The sequence below is a fragment of the Trichosurus vulpecula genome, chromosome 4, assembly GCF_011100635.1.
Source record: "Trichosurus vulpecula isolate mTriVul1 chromosome 4, mTriVul1.pri, whole genome shotgun sequence".
In the NCBI taxonomy this organism is placed as follows: domain Eukaryota; kingdom Metazoa; phylum Chordata; class Mammalia; order Diprotodontia; family Phalangeridae; genus Trichosurus; species Trichosurus vulpecula.
The window spans coordinates 385,913,552-385,941,262 of record NC_050576.1 but is presented as its reverse complement, the minus strand read 5'-3'; positions in this window follow the sequence as shown (position 1 = coordinate 385,941,262).

Below are 27,711 nucleotides of genomic sequence, written 5' to 3'. Positions count from 1 at the left end.
GGCTAAGCATTGAGATTCTCCTGCTGTGTCTAGCTCCAAGGCGGGTCACTTGCTGCTAATGTGTGCAGCACAGCAATCATTCAGATCGTGTCTGCTTCATTTAAAGCACTAAAGAGGCTTTAGCAGCCAGTTTGCTGTGCTTTCTAGGATCTTCTGTCTGATTTCAGTGTACTCCCCTATGGCAAGGAGCCAATATTTTGTTTACTGCTCTAAAAGCAAACTTGGGCTACTTCCTTCCATCCGGTTTATTATTATTATTATTAAATTTGCTACAATTTGAACAATAACTGTTTCATCTTGGTTTAATGAACTTTCCTAATTCTCATGCCCCATTAGGATGGACCTGCTCCATTGACTGGTCCAGGCAAACTCCCACATCTCCTACAAAGATGAAAGGGATTGTAGAATATTGGAAGGTCAGAGTTGGAAAGAAACTTAGAGGTCATCTAACCCAACCCCTTCATGTGACAGAACGGGAAACTAAGGTTAAGAGAGTAGAAGTTAACTTGAATGAATAAGTCACACAGGTGCTTTCTCTCTAATATCCAATATTTTTTCTTTGTTAAAGTTATTGAATGTTATTTTTACTTCCTTAATTTGATTATTGAAAAGTAGTCAGTTGGTTTACCAATACAGGTAAAGCACTAATTATAATGGCTAGATTTGGCCCCAGAGAAGATAAAATGAATCTCACATCTTCTTTTCAGATGTGGGGGACTAGAAGCATGAAATGTTGGGCATACCTTCAGGCTTAGCTGCTTGTAGATTTAGATGTGGAATATCTTTAGAGACCATTAGCCCTGATTTATTATTTTATAGATGAAGGAACTGAGGCCAGAGAAGCATATTGACTGGCCCAAGGTCATACAGGTAGGAGATGACAGAACGGGACTGACTACAAGCCCAGCAATCTTTCTCACCGTACCACAATGTCTCTCTCACAAACAGTTAGTAAGTGCCTGGGGTAGGATTTGAACATAAGTTTCCCAGCATCTTGTCCGCCATGGCTCATTGCTGCTCCATTGGTTAGTTTTGCTGAGCTGTAATTTTCCTCCCTCTTTCTTTTTTATTCATTGTTATTCTGGGCAGAGTATGAGATATAATTGGAAATGAAGGTCATGTATAAGCAAATCTCAAAGTCTTTTTGTTTGTTTGTTTGTTTGTTTTAAAGAAAGAAAAGCAGTTCAGTTGGTTTTCCAAGAATATGTGGTACAGGCAGAACGTGTCATTTACGCCACACACATCAAGTTAGAACATCATCACAAGTATGTTATTTGATGCCTTGTGTGTAGTTCTATCTACCATCATCACCATCTCCATCACCATCATTACAATTCAACCTTGTTTTTATGTCACATTTGCCAGTTGATAATCCCCAAGTTTGCCCTCCAGTGCTCTTAATTCTTGGAGTCACTCTGGTAATTGAGTCTCCCTCTGGCATCCCCTTAGAAGGCTAATTAAAGATAGCAAGAAGGAGTCATGGAAAGTCTTTTAGGATCTTTACCTCCTTCCAGTGCTATCCTCTTTTTCCAGGCAGGGTTACAATGCTGGTGTTCTCAAATGATAATATACAAAACAAAGGAAAGATATCCACAGGTGTATCCTTCCACCTCCAATATTTTTTGGTGGATTATCTACACACATGATGGTATGCTTGAAAACGTGTCCATCCACGGAAATAAGCTTTTACCTGAGGGACAGTGGGTAGCTGAGCAAAACAGCATGTGCAGGATATAACACATTTATAAGAACTGGTAGTTATTTGTTTGGTGAGTCAATAAGGATTTAAGAGCCAGATGGTAAGCATATTGCAGAGTCTTACAGTAGCTTTCATTTGATTGTTTAAGGATAAGTTCACACACAAAAAGAGGTTTCACACATGTTATTCCCTTCTGTACATTCTAGTGTTTACCTTAAGTTGCCCTATCAGCTATCAACTTATGGGGGGTAAAAGTTATTTTTTTAAACTTTTTTTGTTTTGTTTTTAAGATTAGATTGGGGGGCAGCTAGGTGGTTCAACACTGACCCTGGAATCAGGAGGACCTAAGTTAAAATCCAGCCTTAGACACTTACTAGCTAGGTGACCCTGGGCAAGTCACTTAACCCTGATTGCTTCTAAAATAACAGAAAGAAAAGGAAGGAAGGAAGGAAGGAAGGAAGGAAGGAAGGAAGGAAGGAAGGAAGGAAGGAGAAAGGAAGGAAGGAAGGAAGGAATGAAGGAAGGAAGGAGGAAGGAAGGAAGGAAGAAGGAAAAAAGGAAAGGAAGGGAGGGAGGGAGGGAGGGAAGAAGGAAGAAAAAGAAAGAAAGAAAGAAAGAAAGAAAGAAAGAAAGAAAGAAAGAAAGAAAGAAAGAAAGAGAAGGAAGGAAGGAAGGAAGGAAGGAAGGAGGAAAGGAAAGGAAAGGATATGAAAGGAAAGGAAAGTAAAGGAATGGAAAGGAAAGGAAAGGAAAGGAAAGGAAAGGAAAGGAAAGGAAAGGAAAGGAAAGGAAAGGAAAGGAAAGGAAAGAAAAGGGGAAGGGAAGGGAAGGGAAGGGAAGGGAAGGGAAGGGAAGGGAAGGGAAGGGAAGGGAAGGGAAGGGAAGGGAAGGGAAGGGAAGGGAAGGGAAGGAAAGGAGGAAGAATGATCGGATTGCAACTTGGCCTCTTAACAACACTATTTTGTACAGTCTGGTGTAGTAGATAGAGGACCTGCTTTTGAGTCAGGAAGAGTTGGATTCAAGTCCTACCTTTGATGCATGCTAACTGTATGTAAGACATTGGGAAGTTACTTAAGCTCTCAAATCCCCAGACAACTTCCTAAGACTCTAGGCTTAGGGATCAGTTATTGGTCCAGACATCGGTGGAGGGAATTTCCAAATGTGGGAATTTTCTATATCTAAGAAATCACAAGTATAGATTTTTTAAAAATCTTATTAAGAAGTAAAATTATGAGAAATATAGGTTTAGTATTTTCTAAAAAAAATGGTTGTTCTCTGTATGAATATAAAGACAATATTCCAAAAGTCTTAGTTCTAAGTTATTAAAGCAAATAAAATTGTATTTTATAAGATCATTTCTTTTCTTTTCTTATCTTATCTTTTCTTTTCGAGAAATAGTCACAGTCTCCCAAAAACTCTTAGTGCGGTTTTTAGCTATTGAAACTGCACTAAGACTTTTGGGACACTCTATTTCTAAAAAACAAAGTATTTTAACTTCTAAACTTTCATCTAAAAACATATTTTGTATCAGCACTATGGAAATATCACATCTTAAGCCCTGCATAAGTACCCTATTCTGCCACTACCCAAGTTCTGACCTTCATCACATCTCACTGGGACTATTACAATGAGCTCCTAGCTGGTCTCCTGGCCTTCAGTATCTATCCTGTGCAAGTCATCCAAAGTGTTTTTCCTAAAGGGAAGATCTGACCATCTTACTTCTCTACTCAATAAATTCCAGTGGTTCTATATTGCCTTTAAGATGGATTATAAATTCCTATGTTTGGCTCTTAAATTTCTTAGAAATGGGGTCAATCTACTTGTGCATTCATTTCTCACCTTTCTGAGCTCTAGGTTAATCCAAACTGACTTTCCAGCTGTTTCTCATAACAGGTGATACTTCATCTCCTGTCTCTTTGTTTTTGTGTTGGCTGGCCACTTCTCCTAGAACACATACCCTCATATGGATCTCTTAAAATCTATTTCCTTCAAAACTCAGCCTGAGAATAATTTTCTTCATGACATCTTTCCTGGTGTTTTTTCAATTTCCAGTAATGTCCCATCTCCCAAATACTTCATATTTATTTAATATAGCCTTTATATGTCCACATTGTCTCTGATAGAATGTAAACTTCTCAAAGCCAGGAACTGCTTCAGTTTTGTCTTTCTGTATCTCCAGCCAATGCCTGCCACAGAGTAGGTGCTAAACAAGTACTTGTTTGATTGATGAGTACCCCCAAAACAAGCACATCAGAATGTAACAGATTGACCATGGTTGGCCTTTATCTGCCCTTCGTTGTATTCCATTGGTTCTATATCATTTTAGGCTTTTGTTTTGCCTTTTTTTTCTTACCTTCAGTCTGTAGTAGCAATTAGATATGAAGATCTTTCCCACCCATTAATAGGCTATGTGACCTGCTTACATCACAGGAAGCCTAAGACACATGTGGTGGAAGGAGCTTCCTGACAGGAAAAGGAAGTTATGTAGAAGGAAATGCTGAAAGAGAGAGAGAGAGAGAGAGAGAGAGAGAGAGAGAGAGTGAGAGAGAGAGAGAGAGTGAGAGAGAGAGAGAGAGAGAGAGAGAGAGAGATATTATGGCTGCTAATGGCTGTCCTTGTGATTGTTAGAACTGAACAGCCTAACTTAGCTGTACTGTGAGTTTGTTTTGGGGAAGACCCCGGCAGAGGGTCAGAGAGGTTTTGGGATGGTGAGGCTCCAGACTGTTATATAATGTTTTAAGTTCCTTGCTTTTATGATGAAGTGGACTGACTGGATAAATGGCTTGTGGGATATGGTTCTCTGGTGTCTGAATAAATGGTTTACTTCTACCTTCTATGTGGAGAGTCTCGTGTACATTGTGATACAGAACTACACAGGCATTTTGACAATTATCATCTACATTGTTATTATTGCCTTAGTGTTACAAGATATTATAACTTACCCTGCCATCTCTTTTGTGAGTACTTGAGTTGTCCATGAGGGCTATTGTATTTTATTCATATTTGTACTATTTTCCCAACTTAGATACAGTATGGTACAGGGGAATGAGGAGTAGTTTTAGGTTAGAAGATGTGAATTCAAATCCCACCTCTGATACAACTTGTATGACCTTAGGTGAGTTACTTCATTTCCCTTGGCCTTGGTTTCCTCATATGCAAAATGAAGGGATTAGATTCTGTGGCCTCTGAGGTCTCTCTACCAAAGCAAGGAAGCACTTTCTCTGCAACTTATTAGTCTTAGAGGATTGCCTACAGCATTGAGAGGGTCAGTGATTTGCCCAGGGTCACAGCTGCTCTGTTTCAGAAGCAGGCTTTGAATGGTAGCCCTGGCTTCAAGGCCAGCTTTCTATCCACTACGCCATACTACATCTTGTATGCTCTTAAGAACATTACTTCACCCATGGTGCCTTTTATGGTAATAAATGATAGCTAAGACAATCCTGCTGTGGAAAATCTCTTCATCCTTACATTTTCCTGATATAAATTTACTGAATCTAATTGTAAAATCATCATGGTGTCATATTGGCCCATTTGGAGATAATGTAGAACGCAAAAGAGACAATCCTCAGAAATAAGTTTTCTTATTGTCCTAAAAGTAAGCTAATATCCTGAATTGACTTTGCCCCAAGTAATGGTATGTTATATCCACAAATACAAAGGAAAGCCTTAAAATAGTTATATGTTTATTTTACCTAAGGAACACCCTAGATAACAGGAAAGAACAGGAAAGAGTCCCCCCACCCCATCCCCACCAGCTTTAACTATTGACATGTATTTAGTAGATTTACATAACTGGGTGTAACCATGGGATTGAGAATGCTAGTCAGATATTGCAATACAAATGATCCCTAAACATAAATATGCCAGGAACTTTTCCTCATGGTAGGCTTCACAAGCAAGTCTCTGAGTATTGTCCAGTTGACATCAGGTATACTGTGCACCGAACAGCTGTGGCATCCTTAAGAAGTCAGGAAGAGCAAGGTAATGGCAGAGATAGTTATCTATGACATTTAACATCTCTGAGCATCAGTGTGTTTATCTTCAAAATTGAAGGACATTGTTTCTTCTCTAAAGTCTCTTCTAGCTGAAAAGTCCATGACTTTATGATTCTAAATTCTTTCGGAGATCAATATAGCAGGCAATTCTCCACCTTAGTACTCAGGGAACTCTTTCATCATTTGAATGAAAATAGAGTTTTCACGTGACTATCAGCATTAGATGTTATCTTTACCACATTAAAGCAGGAATAATAAAGCTCTTCCATGGGAACATAGCCTGTGAATAAACATGTAGGTAGAAGAATTGCTAACCAATGGCTCTACTCTGGAACATCTCCCACCCTCCCCCATCCTCTTTCATCTTAAAGCAATTAAGCATGCTGGGCATATAACCCTAGCTGGCCAAAAAAAAAAGAAAGAAAGTTCCCATGCATACCAAAACATTCAAAGCAGTACTTTTTTGTAACAGGAAAAAAGAACAAAAACAAATCTACAAACAAAATGGTTATCCATTGATTGGGGAAAGGTTGAACAAATTGTAGTATAGGAATGTAATGGGATACTATTGTGCCATAAGGAATGAAGAATTTGAGGAATTTAGAGGAACATGAGAAATTTTGTATGAACTGATGAAGAATAAAGTTAGCTGCAGTAGTGGGGGGCAGGGGGGTGGAGCAAAGATTCACAATAACCACAATAACGTAAATAAAGTGAATCTTAAAAATAAACTCCAGTGCTCTGTAATTGTAATGCCCAAAGAAAAAAGAAGAGGAGAGATGAGACAAGATGAGGAAATGAACCTCCTTAGTTTGCTATAGGGGCAGAATGGTATATGTGCTGTCAGATGTGGTCATTGTATTGGCTATTTTTATTTAGCTGAGAGAAGGCTTACCAGTTGGGTAGTGATGTGTGATATGTCTGAAAATAAGTCTCATGTGTGAACAAAAGGCATCATAACACATTAATTAAAAACAAACAAGAAAACAATGAGGCAGTAGGAAAAATTGAGTCCATCAAGACAACTCACTAGCACAGTGGCATTTGTTGCTCATGGAAAATTATATAATGGCATCCAGGGTGCAACTATGCAGTTCAAAACCAATGAGTCTCCTTCTACTTCCTTTACCCCTCCTCCCAAACCATAGGGGTGGGTGAGAGGGCTGGTATTCTATGAGGTAGGTGTGTTCTTTACAATTCATAGGAAATACACAATGTACAGTAAGGCTTTGTCTACTTGGACCACTCAGTGAGACCAAATTGGAGACTTCAGCCATGATTGCTTTAATGCCATGACTGCTTCATGCCCATCTAAACAATATTCAAGAGAAGAAAAGAAAAAGAGAAAATGGCCAGCTTTGTGAGTGGGACCTGGCCATACACTGAAAATAACTTTCAGGAGTCCTGACTCCACAACTTTTCATAAACACATAGTACTATGTGCTGTTGATTAAGATGGGCCCCACAACTGTAACTCTAGGGTTAGCTGGCAAGGTTCCTCTCCTTAGGGACCAGGCCTGAGTTGGATTGACAGCAAGCCAGATGCACCTGTCAATCAGCTCCAGCCCTAAGCCAGTCAGGCAGGATTCTCAGAAAAGAAAAACAGTCAAGCTGTCTTTGCTGTCTTAAGTGAAAGTTAGCAAGCAAAAAATCCTATGGTTTGAGTGGGGTGGAATTGAGGGGAGGAAGAAGGAGAGCAGTGCTATCTGTGGGTACGGCCTAAACTCAAATGAAGCATTTTGAGTATTTAATCACTAATTGCTTTTTTAAAAGTTATTTAGTTGGTATAAATATCAATGGGGCTAAAAATATTTCTAGTGTGTTAAGAATAACCAATAACTAATGGGTATTACCAGGCCCATATATTTAGTGCAAGAAGGGACCTTAGGGATCATCTAATTCTGCACCATCATCTTACAGATTGGCCCTCATGCCCAGAAAAGACAAATGTCTTTTCCAAGGTTATACAAATAAAAAGTCACATAGGAAGGATTTGAACTCAAAACTCTGGCTTCACTCATGCCACAGTAATGAACTTCCTTCTTTTAGTGGTCATCCCTTTAGAGAATTCAAACTTTGAAGTGTTATATATCTGCATATCATTATTTTCCTCTTTTATAAGGTACATAAACATTTATTGCTTCCCTTTAATTCAATTTAAGTCCAATAAGAATAATGACTACAATGACATAGATATTCTTCCTTCCTTTCTCCTGTCCTTACAGGTCCTTTTTCCTATTAGTATGGTAAGGATAAACTAATATATTATTATATGAAAATAATACAAGATCCCTCCATTTAAAACCTTACATGAATGAATGTGCCAATGAAGAAAAATTCTCCACTTTCCTTGTTATATTTCCCTTTATACCATAAATGTCTATAACTCCCAATTTAGCTCTCTTTCCTATCACTTACAGATCACACATGCCTATTCCTACAGATGTTTCCTAAATTAATCTCCCTTCTGACTGTTACTTCCCATGGTCTGTGAATATGTTAGTACTCTGTCTTTTAGCCACTTCCTTTCTCTTTGGCTATCTTCCTTACACACCATTCTTCTGTGGCCTACAGTTATCCTCTAGCTTCTCATGCAGTTTTGGCTGGAACCACTACTTACTTTTTTCCAAGGGAAAATAATAAAAAACTGATTGGAAAGAAACAAACGGACAAAAAAGAAAAAGAAAAATGGAAGAAACAGCTATTGAGTTCCCTTCAAGAGCAGAGCACAAGATTTAAACTATGAATACTAGTAACAACAAACATTTCTGTAGCTTCTTTCCAAAGTCTATAAAATTATACACACCCACACCCACACACACACACACACACATACTATATCATTTAATGGTCGCTTTGATACCAAATCTGGTGTTTTACCCACTATGCCATGTAGCTTCTGTAACAATGCAAAAGGCAGGTGATGGAGGTGACCCTGGGTTGAAAATTGGCCTGAGTAGTGGGACAAGGAGGCAAGAGATTCAAAGGCGGAGAACTGGATATTGTTGAACCTGTTAACTCTAAGGTTAGGACCATGAAGAGAAGGAAGTGAGGGCAGAGCAACAGTTTATGGATTAGCCAGGTACCTCTGGCCTTAATATAAGGATTTGTTCTGTAAAACTTGGACTCAGTCAAAAGGCTGCACCCAAAGACCTAGAAGGCCACATGTGGGCTTGAGGCTGCAGGTTCCCCATCCCTGGATTAAGCAATAGAGAGGGATGGAGGGTTGTGAAGAGGAAGAGAGTAGTGTTAAGAGAAGTGAGGTAGAAGGACTGATGGATGGATATGATTAGAAAAGGAAATGTCAGAGGTTGAGATTATGGAGGTCGTTGTTTTATAAGTAATAAGTATGACCCTCCTGTGGGTGGCCAAAGTGGTGTGAAGATACAGGTCATAAAAGTTTAGGTTAATGAACTGAAAGTATGTAAAGAGTTTAGCTCTGGAAAAACTTGAATAGAAATAAATGGAGATTATGGTAAATAGCATCTCTAGCACGTTTAAGGTTGACAAAGTGTTCTCCTCACAACATGCCTCTGAAATAGACAATTACTATCTCCATTTCATAGATTAAGAAATTGAATTATGTCTTTAGTCTGATAGTCTGAGTCAAGCACTCTTTTCGGCTCACCACCTGTCTCTCTCCATCCATGCAGACAGAGATGGAGAGAGACACAAAGACAGACAGAGACAGAGAAAGAGTGGTACACAGAGAGACAAACAGGTACACACAGAAATAGAGATAGACACACAGACACAGAGACATAGCCTGAGAGATTGAGAGAGATAGACACAGAGGGGTAGAGGGATAAAAAGACATAGGTAGAGTCAGACAGACTCAGACAGAATTAGAGAAAGTATAGCAGCCCATTACAAGTTGTCTAATTGCCCAATCATTTGCGTTGTTAATGTGATAATCCTGCTTCAAGATATATTGTATTTTACAATAGCCAAAGACATAGAGTGATTCTGTGAAAGAGAATTCATCACTTGGGCATGTAATACATGAATGTCAGCTTGCCTTTGATCTGGTTACTTTTTGTTTTATTGTCAGGAGAAACTAGTTAATTAAGGAAATAAGCAACCTCAAGGGGCAACATAGTATAGTACTAAAACATTGGACTAATTTGTAAGAACTTTGTATTCTGGAAGGGAGAGGGAAAGGAGGGGGACAAAATTACAAAATTTACAAATCAAAATCTTATAGAAGTGAATGTTGAAAACACACACACACACAAAAGAAGTTTGTATTCTGACACTAGCTACTAGGCATTGGACAATCACAGCTATAGTTAATTGTGAGTTGAATGGGGGCCTTGTCTTACGACACCAACATCCATTTCTTTGGGAAGACATGAGGCTGCACTTCCTCCCTGAAAGGGTGTGTTTCCTTCCTAGAGTAACCCCTGTCTTAATGACTCACCTCTGGACTGTCAAGACCAGGATCTTACCACAGTGGCTTCATTTTCCAAGGCCTAACTTTTACCCCTACTCCCTGCAGAGTGACAACCACACTTTGGTGGCTGAGTTGTCCTCTCTTCCAGCACTACTACACCTGTCCTCCACACAGATGTTTTTCCCTTCCGCTAGCTGTTTTGGCCCTAAATGAAAGAATTTCCCATTAGAGAACTGCTCTATGGCCAAACCATTTAACTGTCTTAGACAATTTCCTTATCTGTAAAAAGAATGTGTTGGGCCAGATGACCTCTAAGTCCCCTTCCAAACACAACATTCTATAATTCTTAATTAAGAAAAAAAGAATATGCACTATATGTTTTAGATGGTGAAGTCATAGTAAACCTTGAAGATCCTTTCCCTAATTGCCTAATTCATATTTTATGATGCAGATTAAAGTAGCAGATAATTTCTATTTTAAAATGTACTGAGTATAATAGAGTATGTGCTTAATCAATGTTTGTCGAATGAATACAGATGATCCTAGGATCATAGAACTTAAGCTTGAAGGGACTATAGAGATCATTTCATTTGTATCCTGGCTTGGTGTTTGATTACCTCTCTAAGCCTCAGTACCTTTTATGTAAAATAAAGATTGGACCAGGAGTCCCCTAAAAACATTTCCAGCTTTTGATGTGGTAAATACAACTATAACTCTTACTTGACAGATGTAGAAACTGAGGCACAGAAGGTGAAGTAATGCTTTTTTTTTTTTTTAGTATTATGCTCTCAATATTATAATGAGAGGTAGTAAGCATGGTGTAGTAGATAGAGAGCTGGCCTTGAGGCCAAGTCTATTGCTCAAAGCCTGCCTCTGACATGTACTGAATGATCATGGGCAAATCACTTAACCTGTTAGTGCTCTAGGCAATCCTCTAAGAAGGTTTGAGTTTGCATTGGTAGAGGGAATTTCTATATGGAGGTATTCCCTCTGTCAATGAAATCACATGCAAAAAAAAAAAAAGGATATATAATTAGTAAAAAGCAGAGTAAAGATTTGAAGCCAGCTCCTGTAATTCAGGTGAAAGGAAAGATGATTAAAATTATGCTTTTTAGATTCGTAACCTTTTAAGAAATATGAAAAAAAATCCTCCAGAACGCATTTTAAAGGTAAATAAATCATTGGTATCTCCTAGGGAACTGCAGCAAGACTCTTGGAACTTATACATTCCCCTCATGTAGTGGAAGTTAATCCTATCTTCCATACCAACAAGGTAGAACTATTCAAAAATGAGGGATTCTAGGCCTTCTCCCTGGTCCCTTACTAGTGGAATCGTGAGGGGTTATGAAAAGTTGGCTCCTCAAGGGAACAGTTTTGGATTTTGACAAATGACTTTGGTAGCCAGCTTGGGTAACCCTGCCACGCTGTTCCCCACTGTTGTCAGGCCTGTTTGTCTTGCCCCAGCTGTGTTCTTGAAAGATATGATTATATGTCACTCAGACAAATATGCCCTAAGTATAGTGTAGTGTCCTTTTTTCGTCTCCAAAGGTTTGATGAGCCTATTCATGACAGGTTTCCTGGATATCTTTAGAAGATCTAATCAACTGATATTAATATTAAGAAAAATTCTCAAGCTGAATTCATTGAAGATTGAGTTAGAACTGGTGATACCAAAACTTTGCTGTCGTTGCTCTTTGTTTCCATTTCTCTGGACAACACACAGAAAGTTTGATTCTGAAGAAATCTAGGTGTTTACTTGCCTATATCTTGATACTATAGGACTACATCTTCCCTGAGAGCTCTGTTTCCCATTAGCCAATAAACTAGTAAGAAAGATTTTCATTCTGGCTTCAGTGTAGAGGGTTGGTGATTTCCTATTATTCTCCCCTCAGCATGGCTAATGTACTTCCCATTAGGCCAACAGGCATTGGTTCAACATAATATTTATTTGGAGCCTACTAAATGCAAGCATTAAGCCAGGAGCTGTTAGGGGTTAGGAACTTGTTCATAATTTAGGTTTACAGAGTTGACTGGTCCATTGAAAGAATGACCTACCCAAGATCACACAACCATTGTTTGTCAGGTTACTGTTGTGTCATTTTCAGTTGTGTCCTACTCTCTCCCAAACCCATTTGGGGTTTTTTCTTGCCAAAGAGCCTGGAGTGGTTTGCTATTTTCCTTCTCCAGCTTATTTTATAGATGAAGAAATAGAGGCCAAGAGTATTAAATGACTTGCCCAGGGTCACACAGTAAGTGTCTGAAGCCAAATTTGAGCTCAGATTCTCATGGCTAGATAGAGCTATCGTTCTATTCACTGCGCCACCTCACTGCCCATATTTGTCAGGGGCAGGTCTTCCTTCTGGGTCTCCCTAAAGATGAAACTAGTTCTTTATACAATGCTGCCTTTCAAGCAAGAATAGGAGAATCAATCACAGAATCAGAAATTTAGAGCTTAGAATGGACCTTAGAAATCAATCCTCTGTTTGGATAGATGAAGAAACCACAACTTTGAGGGGATACTGGAATTTCCCAATGTCACACAGTGGTTTGTCTCCATTTTAAGTAACACCAGTTGGATTATTTTATACTGGTGAACACTACCACATAGAAAATATATTTAACTGTCAACACGGTTCCTTTGTTAGTTTATAAAGTTACCTTGCATGTCATTGAATACCTGATGTCATTAAAATTTTTATTTAGGACCGAAATCCTTAGTAGCAGAGGAAGCATATTCACAAAAGTTTTTGTACATAGTACAAAATGGAGAAAAAAATGACATGCGTAGGATTAAATTGCCTTACTTCTAAGGAAACCATGTCTAATCTTTATTGTCTTTGGGCTCAGTTACATTCCACATATGTATCTAATTTAACAGATTTCTAGGGAAACAGTTATTGATATCTCTTAAGACATAGACATCATTCATCTCTTCAGGGCTCTCATGATACATTTACAGACTCACACAGATGATGCAGACATAGATTCTCAAAACTAAAGTTCTTATAAGACCACTAAGAATTTGATTCTCCAAATGTAAATACTGCCATTTCATTTACTGCTATGTAGGCTCGAAAGAGCTGATTGCACCTAAGTCCAGTGTTTTTGTTTTTAAGGTGTTAACTGAGGTCCAGAGAGAGGGAATACTTTGCCTGAAGTTATGCAGTTACTTGAAATGGTTATGATTTAAACCCAGGTCTTCTTAAATCAATTCCAGGGCTCTCTCCAATGCATTATGCTGCCACAACTTTACCTCTGTTAAAATTAAAATGTGTTATCTAAAGGCATTGTGGTACTATGGAAACATTTCTGGATCAGATTTCGCAGAGTATACAGGTCATGTCTTAGCTCTGCTAATACTACCTGTGTGAAGTTGGACAAGTCATTTAACTCCTCTAGTTCAAAGATTTTCATACCTAAAATGAATGGAGTGGACTAGATGACCTCCAAGGTCCCTTCTGTTGATGAGGTTAAAGAAAAATGATGATGTGGTAAGGAACCATAGGTTTCTAGGAGTACTCGGAACCCCAAAATACCAACGCACTGAGTCCTGCTGAAAGAATTCGACTCAAGCCTTCTCAGTCAAGGAAAAAGGCAAAGTTTGTTAAAGATTCACCATATTGGGTTGTCTTAAGAAATCTCACCCTTTGTGACGCTTGTTTTCACAAGCGGACCAGATTCAATCTACTGAGCTACTGAGCTAGATTGAATCTGAGCGCCTTCGTGGAGGCAAGATGAAACTTATATACAGAAAGATTGTAGGACGGATCTAGGAGTAGTCAAGTAGTCTGGGGTGACTAGAGGAGGGGTTTTGGGAGGGTCTTGAGGAGGAGTCTAAGGAGGATTTTGATGGGACTGGGGTGACTAGAGGTCAAGACTGCAGGAAACAAGAGAATGGGATTTTGATAGGATTAAGGGTGGGAAGCAGCTGGACCATAGAGGGCTAGGCTAGGTAGAGATTTGGGCCTAGATAATGAAAGGCTTATGGCTTCAGGCAAAGACCAGATCTAGTGGGAAGATTCAAGGAGAGTTCAAGGGAGTTCCCAGAGACTACTCCATCAGGTTCAAGGGGGTTCCAGAGACTGTACCCTCATCATTGTCTCTAAATCTAGGAGTTTAGGATTCTCATATGGGCCAGAAAATACAAGTTTGCTCCACAAAATAAAATTTGTTGATATCCAAGCAGAGACTAGGACATCATCTGCCATTGATGCTATGGAAGAGATTCCTGCCCTGGGTGGGAAGCTGGATTAATAACCTCCAAGGTCATCCAGATTTGCCCATTCCAAGAGTCTGGCTCTCAAAATAAATAAGAAAGTTAACCAAATTATTTTCAAAACATGGACTATTTGCAATAAGTATTTTGTGTCCTTATCATTCATGTATTTTCTTGATATTGCTGACAAAATACTTTTGTGAATGAGGTAACTACATTAGAAGGAGGATACTTGGCCAGCATCCTTAATTGGAGTATGTTTAATATGAGCTAAGGCCCCCTAATGAATTACACAAGCTTTCTCTGGGAGGGGGAGGAAGCTATTAATTTTATTTTTTCTTAAAGGGAACATTCTATAGTATGCATTGTAACTTGTGTCCTATAAAATGATGTTAGTTAAGGCAAGAGCCTGGGTCAGGAAAGCTTTGGAAAAGTTTAGCCATTGAACTCTGCGCAACAGCTGTAGGAGTAATGAGAAGCCATGGGGAAATGGGGCTTTTGTAGAACCAAGTTCCCCTCCAGGCATTCCTGATCTGAGGAAAACACTTTAATTAATATGTAAAACAGCAGTGGGAAGAGAAAGTAAAGGTTAATTTCCAAACCACATCACTACTGGCAGTATTCTGGTTGGGAAACCTTGGGAAACTCTAGGTGTTCCTCTTTAAAGACATAGAGGTGCTTTTGTATGTGAACTGCCTCCGAGGTACTCAAAAGACCTTTTATCTCCACACAGTGGCATTACTCTTTCTGTGTTTGAAAACATCGCCTTTGACTGGCAGGCTGTTGTTTTTAATTTGCAATGCACCCTCCATTTTATGAAACCACTGAGGAATTCTGAGTGACTGGAAGGCAATTGTTTGGGAAAGGCCTCAAAGTCACATTTGTGGGCGGGAGAGAGGCTTCCTTTGCTTTCTCCTTTTTTGTCCTTTCTCTGTAGCTCATTGCTGGCCACTTTGGCTACCTTTAGAATCTGTGAAAAAGGCCTTTCTCCTTCCATCTGCTGCTTGGAAAACCAATACTGTGGTTGCCTGAGGTAAGAGTTCACATCTTGGTGTGGTGAAAAGCAAGATGGCTTGAGGGTCAGAGACTGGGTGAACCCTGTCCTGTCTCTGACGCTTTAATATTTGTATGAGTTTGGACGAGTCACTTTGCCTCTTTGGGTGTTAGTTTCCTCATTTTGGTTTTTTTTTTTTTTTTTGGTCTGTTGAAAGAACACTTACAAGCTGGAGAACATCCAGAGGAGGGCAACTGGAACTGTGAAGGGCCTGGAGACAATATTAAACTGGGCATGTTTTCCATGGAGAAAAGATAATTTAGAGTGAAGACACTACAGGTACCTTTAACTATGTGAAGTGTTCTGTGGAAGGGGGATTATATCTGCTCTGCACAGTTTTGAAGGGCAGAACAGAGAGTAATGAGTGGAAGCTATAGAGAACTATGTTTAGGTTTGATGTAAGGAAAAACCATTTTAATTCAGTTCAACAAGCATTTATTATGAACCTACTATATTCAAGGTATTCTTCTGGGTACTAGGGATATAAAGAAAAAAAAGATACTCCCTACCTTTAGGGAACTTACCTTCTAATAACTAGAACTAGCCGAAAAGATCAATAGATAGGCTTAGCAGATAGTGAGGGTTCCATGGCTGACCATTCTTTATCCCATTCAGCCATCTACAAGGTCATTGAAGCAGGCACCTTGCCACTTAGTTTCCATCCCTAGCTAGGGACAATTTCCTCTCCAACCAAAACCATCCCCAAGTTTCATCTCTTGCTCAGGGAACAATAATCAAATCACTTCTCCCATTGCTCAGAGAAAGGATGGGGCAACCTACTGTCCCTATGACTTTACTCAAAATCCCCCTACCTTTACAAAGCTCCATTCTCTGTCCACTACAACCCCTGTGAGTTATATCTGTCTAAAGGAATGTAAGCCCTTTAGATGGAAGAATTATCTCATTCTTATATTTATTTTTATCTCCAGAGTTAGTATGCTACCTGGTATATGGTAGGCATTTCATAAATGCTGATTTAAGTCTTCAGACTAAGGTCTGATAATTGCTTATTGCAAAAGAGAACTTGTCTGTATAGGTACAGGCTTCTGAAAATTTGTAATTGTACAACGCTCATTAAATGGTGCACTCTGAGGCAGAATGTATGAAGGGAAATCATTTCTTCAAGCTATTCACTAAATTGAGATAAAGCAACTTCAGTGACTGGGCATAAGAAAGTATGTGTAGTCTCACATGGAAAATCTACAATAGTATGTATCTGGAATTTGTTTGGGGCAAGGGAAAGAATGGGTGCAGAGAATTAATTATTCACCTTTGATCCAATCAGTAGTGACCTTCCTACAGCTACTCTGGAGGGATGAAAGGAGCTGTGTTTGTGTGAGTTATTCCATTGAACAGGAAAAGTAAAAGATAATCTTGTCCTTCCTGTCCCCAGGAGAATTAAATCTCCTCTTTTACCTTGCAGATGACTAAAGACTAGCGATATACATCATCGAGGCAATATGGGTAAGCATTATGAATTGTACAGTGTGAAAGCTGGGGTGAGTTTATGGGAAGAACACTGGAGGAGGAACCAGAAAACCTGAGTTCCAGACCTGGAGATGGCCTTACTTAACTATATGTCCTTGAACTAATGACTAATTCTTAGGGTCTTATGTTCCTGGTCTGTAAAGTAGTAATGATTAGTCTTTTTTGCCTTCTCAGGGCTATATCAAGGATTAAATAATAAAGTGCTTTGAAAGAGTTAAAATGCTTCAAATACAAATTGAACTCGACAAATATTAGATAGCTACATGCAAAGTGTTGTTGTCAGTTGTTTTAGTCAGGCCTGACTCTTTGTGATCCCATTTAGGGTTTTCTTGGCGAAGATGTTGGAATGGTTTGCTGTCTCTTTCTCCAGCTCGTGTTATAGAAGTGAAATCTGAGACAAAGAGGGCTAAGTGATTTGCCCAGGGTCACACAGCTAGCAAGTGTCTCAAGCTGGATTTGAACTCAGATCTTAATGCCTCTAGGCCCAGCACTCTACCACTGAGCCACCTAGTTGCCCCAATATGCAGAGTGCTGGGGGTATAAAGATGAAAAACAACACCCTCCTTGCCTTCAGGTAGCTTATAATTTAGAAAGACATTGAAATATCATAGTGATGAGGGCACAGTCTCTGGGAACCCCTTGAACCCTTGAACTCTCCTTGAATCTTGCCACTCGACCTGGCCTTGGCCTGAGGCTATAACCATTAAGCCCAAGTGCCTACTTTGCCCAGTCCTCTATTGTCCAGCTGTTTCCCACCCTTAATCCTGTTTCCCATCCTTAATCCTGATCAAAATATCTATACCCTAACTCCACTACCCCAGCCCTTGATGGGTTGTCATTTCCATATAGCCTTCAGCTATTTCCCCCACCCTGGAGTCTGACCTCATCCTTAAGTCCCTCCCTAGACCCCTCTTCTGGTCACCCCAGACCACCCCTCAATCCCTCCCACAACCTTTGTGTATATAATCTCCATTTTGCCTCCATGAGGTTGGTCAGAACCATTCTAGCTCAGATGGGTCTGGCCCTTTTTCCTTACAGGCGTCGCAAGGGGTGGGATCTCTCGGGGCAGGCTTATTTGGCTAACTCTTAATAAACTTTATCCCTTCCCTTGGCTGAGAAGGCTTGAGATTAGCAGTGCTTCCCGGTCAGGGAACCATAAATGATGAGGGTTTGGGGTGAGAGGTGCTTGACACCCCAAAGTACCCTCACGCCGGGTCCTGCTGAAAGAATTCGACTCAAGCTTTCTCAGCCAAGGGAAAGGATAAAGTTTATTAAGAGTTAGCCAAATAAGCCTGCCCCGAGAGATCCCACCCCTTGCGATGCCTGTAAGGAAAAAGGGCCAGACCCATCTGAGCTAGATTGGTTCTGACCAACCTCATGGAGGCAAAATGGAGATTAAGTACACAAAGGTTGTGGGAGGGATTGAGGGGTGGTCTGGGGTGACCAGAAGAGGGGTCTAGGGAGGGACTTAAGGACGAGGTCAGACTCCAGGGTGGGGGAAATAGCTGAAGGCTATATGGAAATGACAACCCATCAAGGGCTGGGGTAGTGGAGTTAGGGTATAGATATTTTGATCAGGATTAAGGATGGGAAACAGGATTAAGGGTGGGAAACAGCTGGACAATAGAGGACTGGGCAAGGTAGGCACTTGGGCTTAATGGTTATAGCCTCAGGCCAAGGCCAGGTCGAGTGGCAAGATTCAAGGAGAGTTCAAGGGTTCAAGGGGTTCCCAGAGACTGTGCCCTCATCAATAGGATCATAAATCCAGAGCTAGGAGGGACCTTAGAGGCCATTGAGTTCAACTCCCTCTTTGTACAGACCAAGAGATTGAGGTATAATGAGGTTGAATGACTTGTTCAGACTCACATAGCTTGTAAGTATCTGAAGGAGTATTTAAAGTCAGATCTTCCTGACTCAAGGTCCAGCACTGTATCTACTGAGCTATATTGACTCAAAAAATACACAAATAACTATAATGAAAAAGATTAATTATGTATCTCATAGCAGAGAGAGGGCTGAGAGCTTCAGGAACAACTACTGGCATTTTCTTACAGTATTTTCCTCAGAACAGCCCAGTTAAATATTACAATTATTTTTATTACCATTTCACAGGTAAAAAAAAAATTAAGACCAAAAGCTAAAGTGAACCATCCTTGGACACAGAGTTATTCTCTACTTAAACTGGGGCATAAACCAAGGACTGACTTTAAGCCTGTTACTCTCACCACTATACAATGTCGTGATGAATAGATTAGAAAAAATTTCAAAGAGGAGGTAGCAGCCTCAACTCTGGGTCTTGGAGGAAAAAAATATTAGAAAGATATAAAAATGGATATTTGAATGGATATAGTTAAGGCATACATGCAAACATATACCATACAATGTGTACATGTGTTTATATATACATGTATAATGTTGATAAAGTCATAAATGGATGATGTATAAATAGATGACAGCTAGATATAGATAGATATTCAAGGCATATGTGCAAACACCTATATTATATACATATGTGCATGTATATATATGTGTGTGTTGATATATACATAACTTGATGGATTATGTATAGATAGATGACATAGTTTTACATCTGAACATCTAGATGAGAAATCATAGACATAGAGAGAGAAAGGGCATTATAGGTAGTCTTAGTCAAGCATCTTCATTTTATAGATGAGAAAACTAAGGGCCAGAGAGTTGAATGACTGGCCCAAGATAATACAGGTTGTAAGAATGACAGAATTGGGATGTACACTCAGTTCCTCTATTTCAAAATCAGGTGGTCTCTATGTTGTACAACAAAGAGACTTGACTGTGTGACCATGGACAGGTCACAGAGTCTTTGAGCCTGATTCCCAATCTAAAAATTGGAAGAAATCTGTATTTTTCTGACTACTTCTAAAGCTTGTAGGGAGGATAAAATAATGAAGTATTTTGAAAGTTCTGTAGTGCCATGCAAATTAAACTCAATTAACATTAAGTATTGCTATGTGCAAAGTTATGGAATTATAAAGATAAAAAAATAGCAAAATTCTTACTGTTAAGTATCTTACTATTTAGTAGTGAGGTTGAGATGCTGTAAGAACGTGGTTCATGGACTGAGAACTGGAAAGGACCTTAGGAATCATCTAGACCAGTCTCCTTCATTTTAAATATGGAAGAAATGAGTCACAAAGATGTTATATGACTTGTCTAAGGTCATGTAGGTGGTAAGCATTGGACTGGATTTGACAAATGATCTCCAAAGGAATAATTTTATCTTAGTTTTGTTTTTCAATAATACCAAAATAAATTAAATTTCAAAATTTTTGAAAAAAACATTCTATAGCTTCTGTCTTAGTGTTACAAAGTTATAAACAATTAAAATAAACTTCTCACTTTTAGTTTTTAAAAAAAAATCTTCAGTTTGGTTAAGCCAAATACCATTTCATCTCAAAAGCCTAAGGCATCATGTTTGTAGTTTTCAAGGACTGAAACATTTATATTTGCCAAGGCTGTCATTAAATATATGGATTATGAAATGATAGGGGCTTGACCTGTTATTTCATTGGGAAGTCCCCAGTGGAGAAATTCCCTCTAGCTATGCAAGTTGACACCTTTGGCACCTTCTCTGAAGCTTATACTCCTGGCTGCCTAGAGCATTGAAAAAACAAATGAATTTCCCAGGGTCACCAGCCTCTATGCAACAGAAGTGTGAATTTAACATGCATCTTCCTGGCTCCAGAATGAGAGAAATGATTATTAATAACTAATGATTTGGGGAGATTCAGAGTTCTCCCTTTTTCCATCCTCATTCTAAGACTTTAGTCTTTGAAGGTTTGAAGGTGAAGAGTTCCCCTATGACCCCACTCACCTAATCTTAAAAGGAATCTCTAGTCTAAGGTGAATTCCCTTTAATCAAGCTTAGGTGGAGACAGGCCCTTTTGCCCCAGGCTGGGGTTTTTCTGGGTATTATAGAGATGCTCTCTCTGTCCAAGGGTGACAGGATGTCACTCTCAGCTCCTCCTTGTAATATTCATTCTCTCATTAATTGTTAACCAATCAGAGTTGATTACCATCCTTTTGAACACTCTTCTTCCAAAAGGACATAGAAACCCTGAGCCTACTGCCATGATTGTCTTTGGTCTAAGAGAAAGAGGGCCAAATGACCATCCTTTTATTAAAATGCTGGCATTATTAATAAAGTGACTACATTACCCAGAAATTAAATGTCACAAGGGCCAGCGCTCTGTCCATTAAACTCTTCTTTGTTTCAATACTTTGAGAGTATTTACCAATAGCTGACTCTCTGTGGTTCTGTATAGTTTATAAACTGAATTCCATACTATCTCTCTGTGAGATAGTTAGTATAGAAGATTATCCCCATGCCCTGAGGAAGAAACTGATACTGAGAGTTTGTTAACTCTTCCATTGTTGCATGATTATGGGTTAGTGAAGCCAGAATGCACATACAGGTATTCTGCTTGCAAACCTAATGTTCTGGCTTTAGCATTTACAGTAAAACTTCAATTTATCTGAATATTCAGGGAATGGGTGTGGAGGTTTATGTTCTGATTAATTTAATTTTATAGCTAGTCACTACTAGAAAAGCCCTTTTGTTCCAACATTTGTGGCTTTTTTTAAAGTTTCTAAAATAGATTTCTTGAATTTCCTGCCTTGGTAAGTAGAGTACACTAAAGATAATTTAATATTACATAGGTGAATCTGAAGAATAGTTATCATTGTACAGAATTGTGGCTACAGACATAAAAAGCACAGGAGATTGAGTTGAATATGCACTGACCTCAGGACATTCCTTAGCTTAGGTTTATGGAGTATTTGTTTTTGTTTGGAGGTGGTGTGGTATGGTTGAAAGAGGAGACAGAGAACTTGGCTTTGAATATTGTTTCTGCTACTTATTCTGTATGTGACCTTGGATGATTTGCTTAACACTTCTGGGTCTCAGTTTCCTCATCTGGAAAAAGAAGGGGTTTGACTACATGACTTCTACATGACTACATCCCTTCTCACTCTAAGTCTATGACCCTATGATCCTATGATTTTATGAAGTTCCCAATGTGAGCTTTTAATTCCTTGTCTTTGTGCCTTTCTCTTAGATTCGGGGTGCAGAGAGAAAATTCTGATTATTAGGTCACCATTTGGTTAAAGTTTTTCCTATACTTTCTATAAGAGTAATGTCCCATCAAAGCAGGGCATTGACATATCATTTCTCTGAGATCGAATTGGTTCCCAGGAATGTGAAAGTCTTACTTCTGATTTGGGAACCAGATTATGAAGGTACTTCAATACTTCTGTATTTTGTCTTGGAGACAAAAGAGACCCATTGAAGATTTGTGTGTAGAAGGTTCACAATCATATCCATTCACCTTTTGAAAGTGGCAGAAAGGGTTACAATGTTCTGATAAAAACTAGTAGTGAATTAGGGTTTGGTACTGATTAGCCCAAATGTAATACGTATAGCTTGTGTCATGGACACCCTTAGTATGAAGAGTGCTCTCATGTGATCTTTGTCTCTCAAAGTCTTCTTTAAATCATTACATACCCATGGCTCACCTTGAATACTCTGGACATTCTAGATGTTAAAAAGAGAGAGGCTGCAAGTTCTCTTCCTGATTAAAATTGTGATTATAGTTCTTTGAACAAGGTCTCTGTTCTTGGACAGATAGTGCAAATGGACAATGAGTTGAGCCCAGAATTAAGCAGGAAAAAAAAATGAGATGCATTGCAAAAGCTCCTTTAATCACCCTAAACTTTCTCATAGAAACAAAAGCCCATGGCTAATACCTATATTCTACCAGTACTATTATATAGCTAGAAGTCATAAGATACTACACTGCAAGTCTCTGAATAACTAAAATTAAATATTACTCAGATAGCAGTGGAGTGGTGCATGAGGGGTGAGAACAGGGTAAAATACCTAACCAAAATCAAACTACCAAGAAAAACTGAAGTAAAAGATGTCATTAAAGAAATGTATAATTGAAAAAGATGAGCTGGTTATACACCAAGAGCAAGGATCGACTGGTAGATAAACTGTGTGCTCCCCTCTTAAAATATTACAAGAAAACAAGGATCCCTCCCTCTACCCTCTGCACACTGGGTGAATCCTTTATGATGAACCATGCAAAACACTAGATACACAGGATAGACCAACATGGATGGATTGCGATCTGTGAATGGAAGATCCAAGCTGAAGAGATCACAGATTCATTTTAGTATAAATGTCAATTATTATTGTATTTTATTTTCAGGGCTTTTTGCGCATAGTAGACATTTAATAAATGCCTGTTGAATTATTGAGTTAATTTGAATTGAATTGAACATTATGGAAGATTAAATTATTTAGCCACAGACTTTGGAGCCTGTGTTCAGGAAAGGCCTTGCGGCCACTATTCAGTTCTCTCTTGGAGGTTTGTGTTTACTGTGGATGTTAATAATAATACTAGCGATAACAATAGCAATGTGTTGTCTCTTCCTACACAGTATAAGCTTTTGTGGTTAAATACCATAGTTGTGCCTTCCCTTTCACTGTGCCAATATCTACTACATGGTCCTGAGCAAAGTGGACATTTAATAAATATTTGATGATGATGATGATGATAAATATACAATCACATTTCTATTCTGGGCCAGCTAGTGCCCCTTAATGATTTGGGGTTAACCAAAAAGACTTTATACAATGTTGAGCATAGCCAAAAATTACAAACTTTGTTTCACAAAAACCACAGAGAAACATCCATGAGTGTGTAAAGCCTAAATGGAACTGAAATATTACTTTTTGAAGGAGATTTCAATCATTGGTGTAAAGGTCTAGTGTTATACCTGTTTACTCTGTAGAGGACATTTATTTCTGTCTTGAATCTGGAAATCATTCTGATTGGGTGGTCACATCTGAGGTAAAATCCCTACCAGAAATTTATGAAGCTTCCTCTGGGAGCACAAGGTTGGGATATGCTGGGTGATCCAAATCCATTTATCTAGCCGCATTTCTATCATTTTTGTTTTTTAGGTGTCCAAATGTTTTTCTGTGAAGAAACCACATCATTTTTTTGATGGGAGAATGAATCTAAGGAAGCCTGGAGGGGAAGAAATGAAAACCTTATGATTGAATTTTGTCTATTAATGAAAGTTCAAATAAATCAAAGCTCACACAGCTCTCTTTTATATGAATAAAATATTCTACCTGGAGGCAAGAGGATGTTATATGTTATACTATCTTCATTAATCTGCAAGTTAGGACATTTGCTGCTCAAGACCGAGACTAAAGATCACTTTGGAAAAGAGAAGCTGAAATATTCATTCCCTTACAGTTTGCTGCTTTCTCTGTGCATTGAACTATTCTGTGATAGGGTCCTGTTTGTCCAGAAGTCACTTGGGTTATACGAATCATTTCTCTGATCATGAATTTTGTTCTAGCCCTTTTTATTTTATTTTTTTAAGATATAGAAAATTACTACAGAAATAGTGTGTTAAAGTGGATAGAGTACTGGATTTACAATCAGGAAGGCTAGGATTCAAATTTTACTTCTGACGCTTACTGACTATATGAACCTAGATAAGTTATTCAATTTTTCTAAGCCTCTGTTTCCTTATCTGTCATCCGAGGGGGTTGGAATAGATGGCTGCTAAGGTAACTTCTAGCTCTAAATCTATGACCCTATAAATAGGCTAATATCTGGCAGGGGTCAACTAACACTTATTAAGCACCTACTATGTGCTAGGCACTGTGATAAGCACTGTTGATACAAAGAAAGGTAAAAAATAAAAAGATAGTCCCTACTCTCGAGGAACTCATAATCTAATGAGAGGGACAACATGCAAACCACTATGTACAAACAAGTTATATTCTAGATGAATTGGGAGTGGTCTTAGATGGAAGGGATTAAGATTAAGGTAGACTGAGAAATGCTTTGTGCAGAAAGTATGACTTTATGTAAGAGGTGACGGAAATCTGGAAAGCTAGGAAGTGGAGATGGGAAGAGATGAAATTATAGTCATGTGGGATAGCCAGGGGGGTGAAGTGTGGTGTGTGAGAAGTAGCAAGGAGACTGGGGTCACTGGACTGTAGATTTTTTTTTTTTTGATGTGGGAGACATGGGCATGTCTGCAGGCACTAGGGAGAGAACCAGTAAATGAGAGAAATGTAAGATAAGTGAGAGTGGGGATGACAGAGAGAGTGATCTGTTGGAAGAGACAGGTTAGAATGGGATATGGAATAATGTCTATGCCTGGATGGCTAGGAGGATTGGGGTGCTCTTGAAAGCAATAGGGAAATTAAGAAGCAGGGAGAGTTTTATGGGGAAAGATTATGAGTTGAGTTTTGAGCGTGTTGATTTATTTTAAAATGTCTGTTTGACAGGTCTATTAAGCAGATGGAGAAGTGTAACTGGAGTTCAGGAGAGGTTAAGGCTGGACAAGTAGATCTGAGAGTCTTCTGCATAGAGATGATAATTGAATCCGTGGGAGCTGATGAAATAATCAAGAGAAATAGTATAGAGGGAGAAGAAAAGGGGGCTCCGGATGGTGCCTTTTGAGCAATTTATCTTCTCAAAAGGGATATCAACTAGGAAATGTATTATGGAGAAAGGAGTTGGACCTCCATATAGCAAAAGTGAAGGATAACATATGGTCATTGCCTAAGTGCTACACTAGGTCACAAGAAATATTAGAAGAGCTATAGGAAATTCTGATTTTTTCTTTTCTTTTTTTCTTTAAAAAAAAACCCTTTAATATAAAGGACAGGTCTTTGTAAGGGGACAGGGAGGTATATTGGGGAAAGTCTAGGTGATATAAAACAAAATGTAAAAATTTAAACTTTAAAAAGTTGAAGAAGGAGAAGAAGAGGAGGAGGAGGAGGAGGAAGAACAAGAGGAGGAGGAAGAACACATATTGTGGAAAAAGTAATTAAATTAGAAATATGTAAATTTGGTCACAGAAAGACCTAGACTAGGTCAGTCCAAGCTCAGTAAAAAGTCTATTTTGATTTTTCAGAATTGTTCTAATTCATTAATTTTACATATTTAAATCAAAGAATTTAGTGTGTTGTTGGAAAAAGACATTAAAAATAGCTCTATAGGCTTACATTTGCTTCACAGTATTTCAGTGTTTTTTGTGGTTTTTTGGATGTGTGTGTGCATTTAAACTGATATTTAGTTTGTTGCAGTTACTTTTTAAAATGAGGTTGGCTTCATTTAGAATTCAACGAATTTGTGTAGTTTGTTCAGGTTTAAGGTTGAGGTTCCATTTGGTTCAAGTTCCTGGTATTGATTTCATGTTCATGAATAGAGCACACTTTGTCTGGCCATATCAATAACAGCAAAAGCTGGATTGGCAGCTTGCCTCCAAAACTGCCCCCAGAACATTTGAACTCACATCCACCTAGTTGTACAAAGATCTGCATTTGTGCTCAAACCTGGGAGACTGACTTCCCTATTTAGAATTTTCAGTTACTCTCTAAGTGTGTGGAGTGAGAATGGGGAGAGATGGGAAGGGATGAAAGGTAATACATTGGTTTAGGAGTCAATAGGTCTGAATTCTGATTCATTAGATTTCTAGAAAGCCATGTAGGCATTCACTTGCCTCTGCCCTTGTTTCTCCATTTATTCAGATGATGATGACCAGTGACATTTGTTCAACTACTGCACCAGGCTTTTGAGTTCTGCAGAAAATTTAGTCCCACTTTGAGCTATATTCTGTATAACCTCAAGGTCAGCTCATCTGTTAGTGACTAATGAAAGTCAGTATCAATTTTTCTATACACAAAAATAGCTTTGAAAATCACTTGCAAATCCAAATATTTTAATAATAGAATATTATTAGGGCATGGCTCATGATATGTTGGGAGTCAAATCATGTAGCCTGAAATAAATTAACAACATAAACCAAACTGTTATTTTCCTGGCATTTGGTCTTGTTTCATTCTTGAAAGGTTTGTTTGTTTTTTAGTTTTATCAATGCTTTTAATTTGTACATGGTTGCCATTTCTTGATACCCCCCACTAATGAATCTTCTCATGTAACAAAAAAAGAGTTAAGTATAGTCAACTAACAAACTGGAAGAAATGACACATATTGTTGAATTCTAAGTCCATAATGCTACATTCCTCCCCCCATAGTCTTCCACCTATTTGCTGATAAATTGAGGGCAGCATCGATGAGAATAATAGTAGGAAAAAAGTAGGCTCTTACAAACAGCATTCAACCAATGGATCATATCTTTACTGTTTTGCAATTAAAAGAAAGACTAAGAGGCCATAAAATCCTATCTCATTTATTGTTTTCTGATTATGAAATAACATTTGATTCAACAGAACAGAACACTAGATTTAAGACTCTTCTCCTACAACAAGATGACTTCCATTATACATTACAATTGGTTTGGATTCCTTAAAAAAATAGAAATAATTCTATTCAACAATCCTTTCAACATAAACATTAGACAAAGCATTAAAGAGAGGTGTATTCTATAAAGGTGTTTGCCATTATGATGGGCTCCCAATATGTAGTCAAAGCTAAAGGGTTCTCTGTGGATAGTAAAATTCTCCAGATGCTTCTGTTTGCAGATGACAGTGTTCTGATTGCACCAAATCCTGAAACATCGTAGGCCGTCATGGAAGAGACATATAATCCTACTCAAGACAGTTTAGTCTGACAAATGATGGAGAGTGTTTATTGGATGAAAAATGCCTATTGACTAGATCATGATGTACAATGTATAGAAAGATTATAGAGCTTTTATACAAGTGTAAATATCAGCGATAGATAGTGCAGAGAGTAATAAATTGAGCTTGGAGCTGAAAAGGAGGAACAGCATGAGCTGTGTTATATTCAGGAAATCACAAAGTTCAAGCTTCCCAAGTGGGGAAAC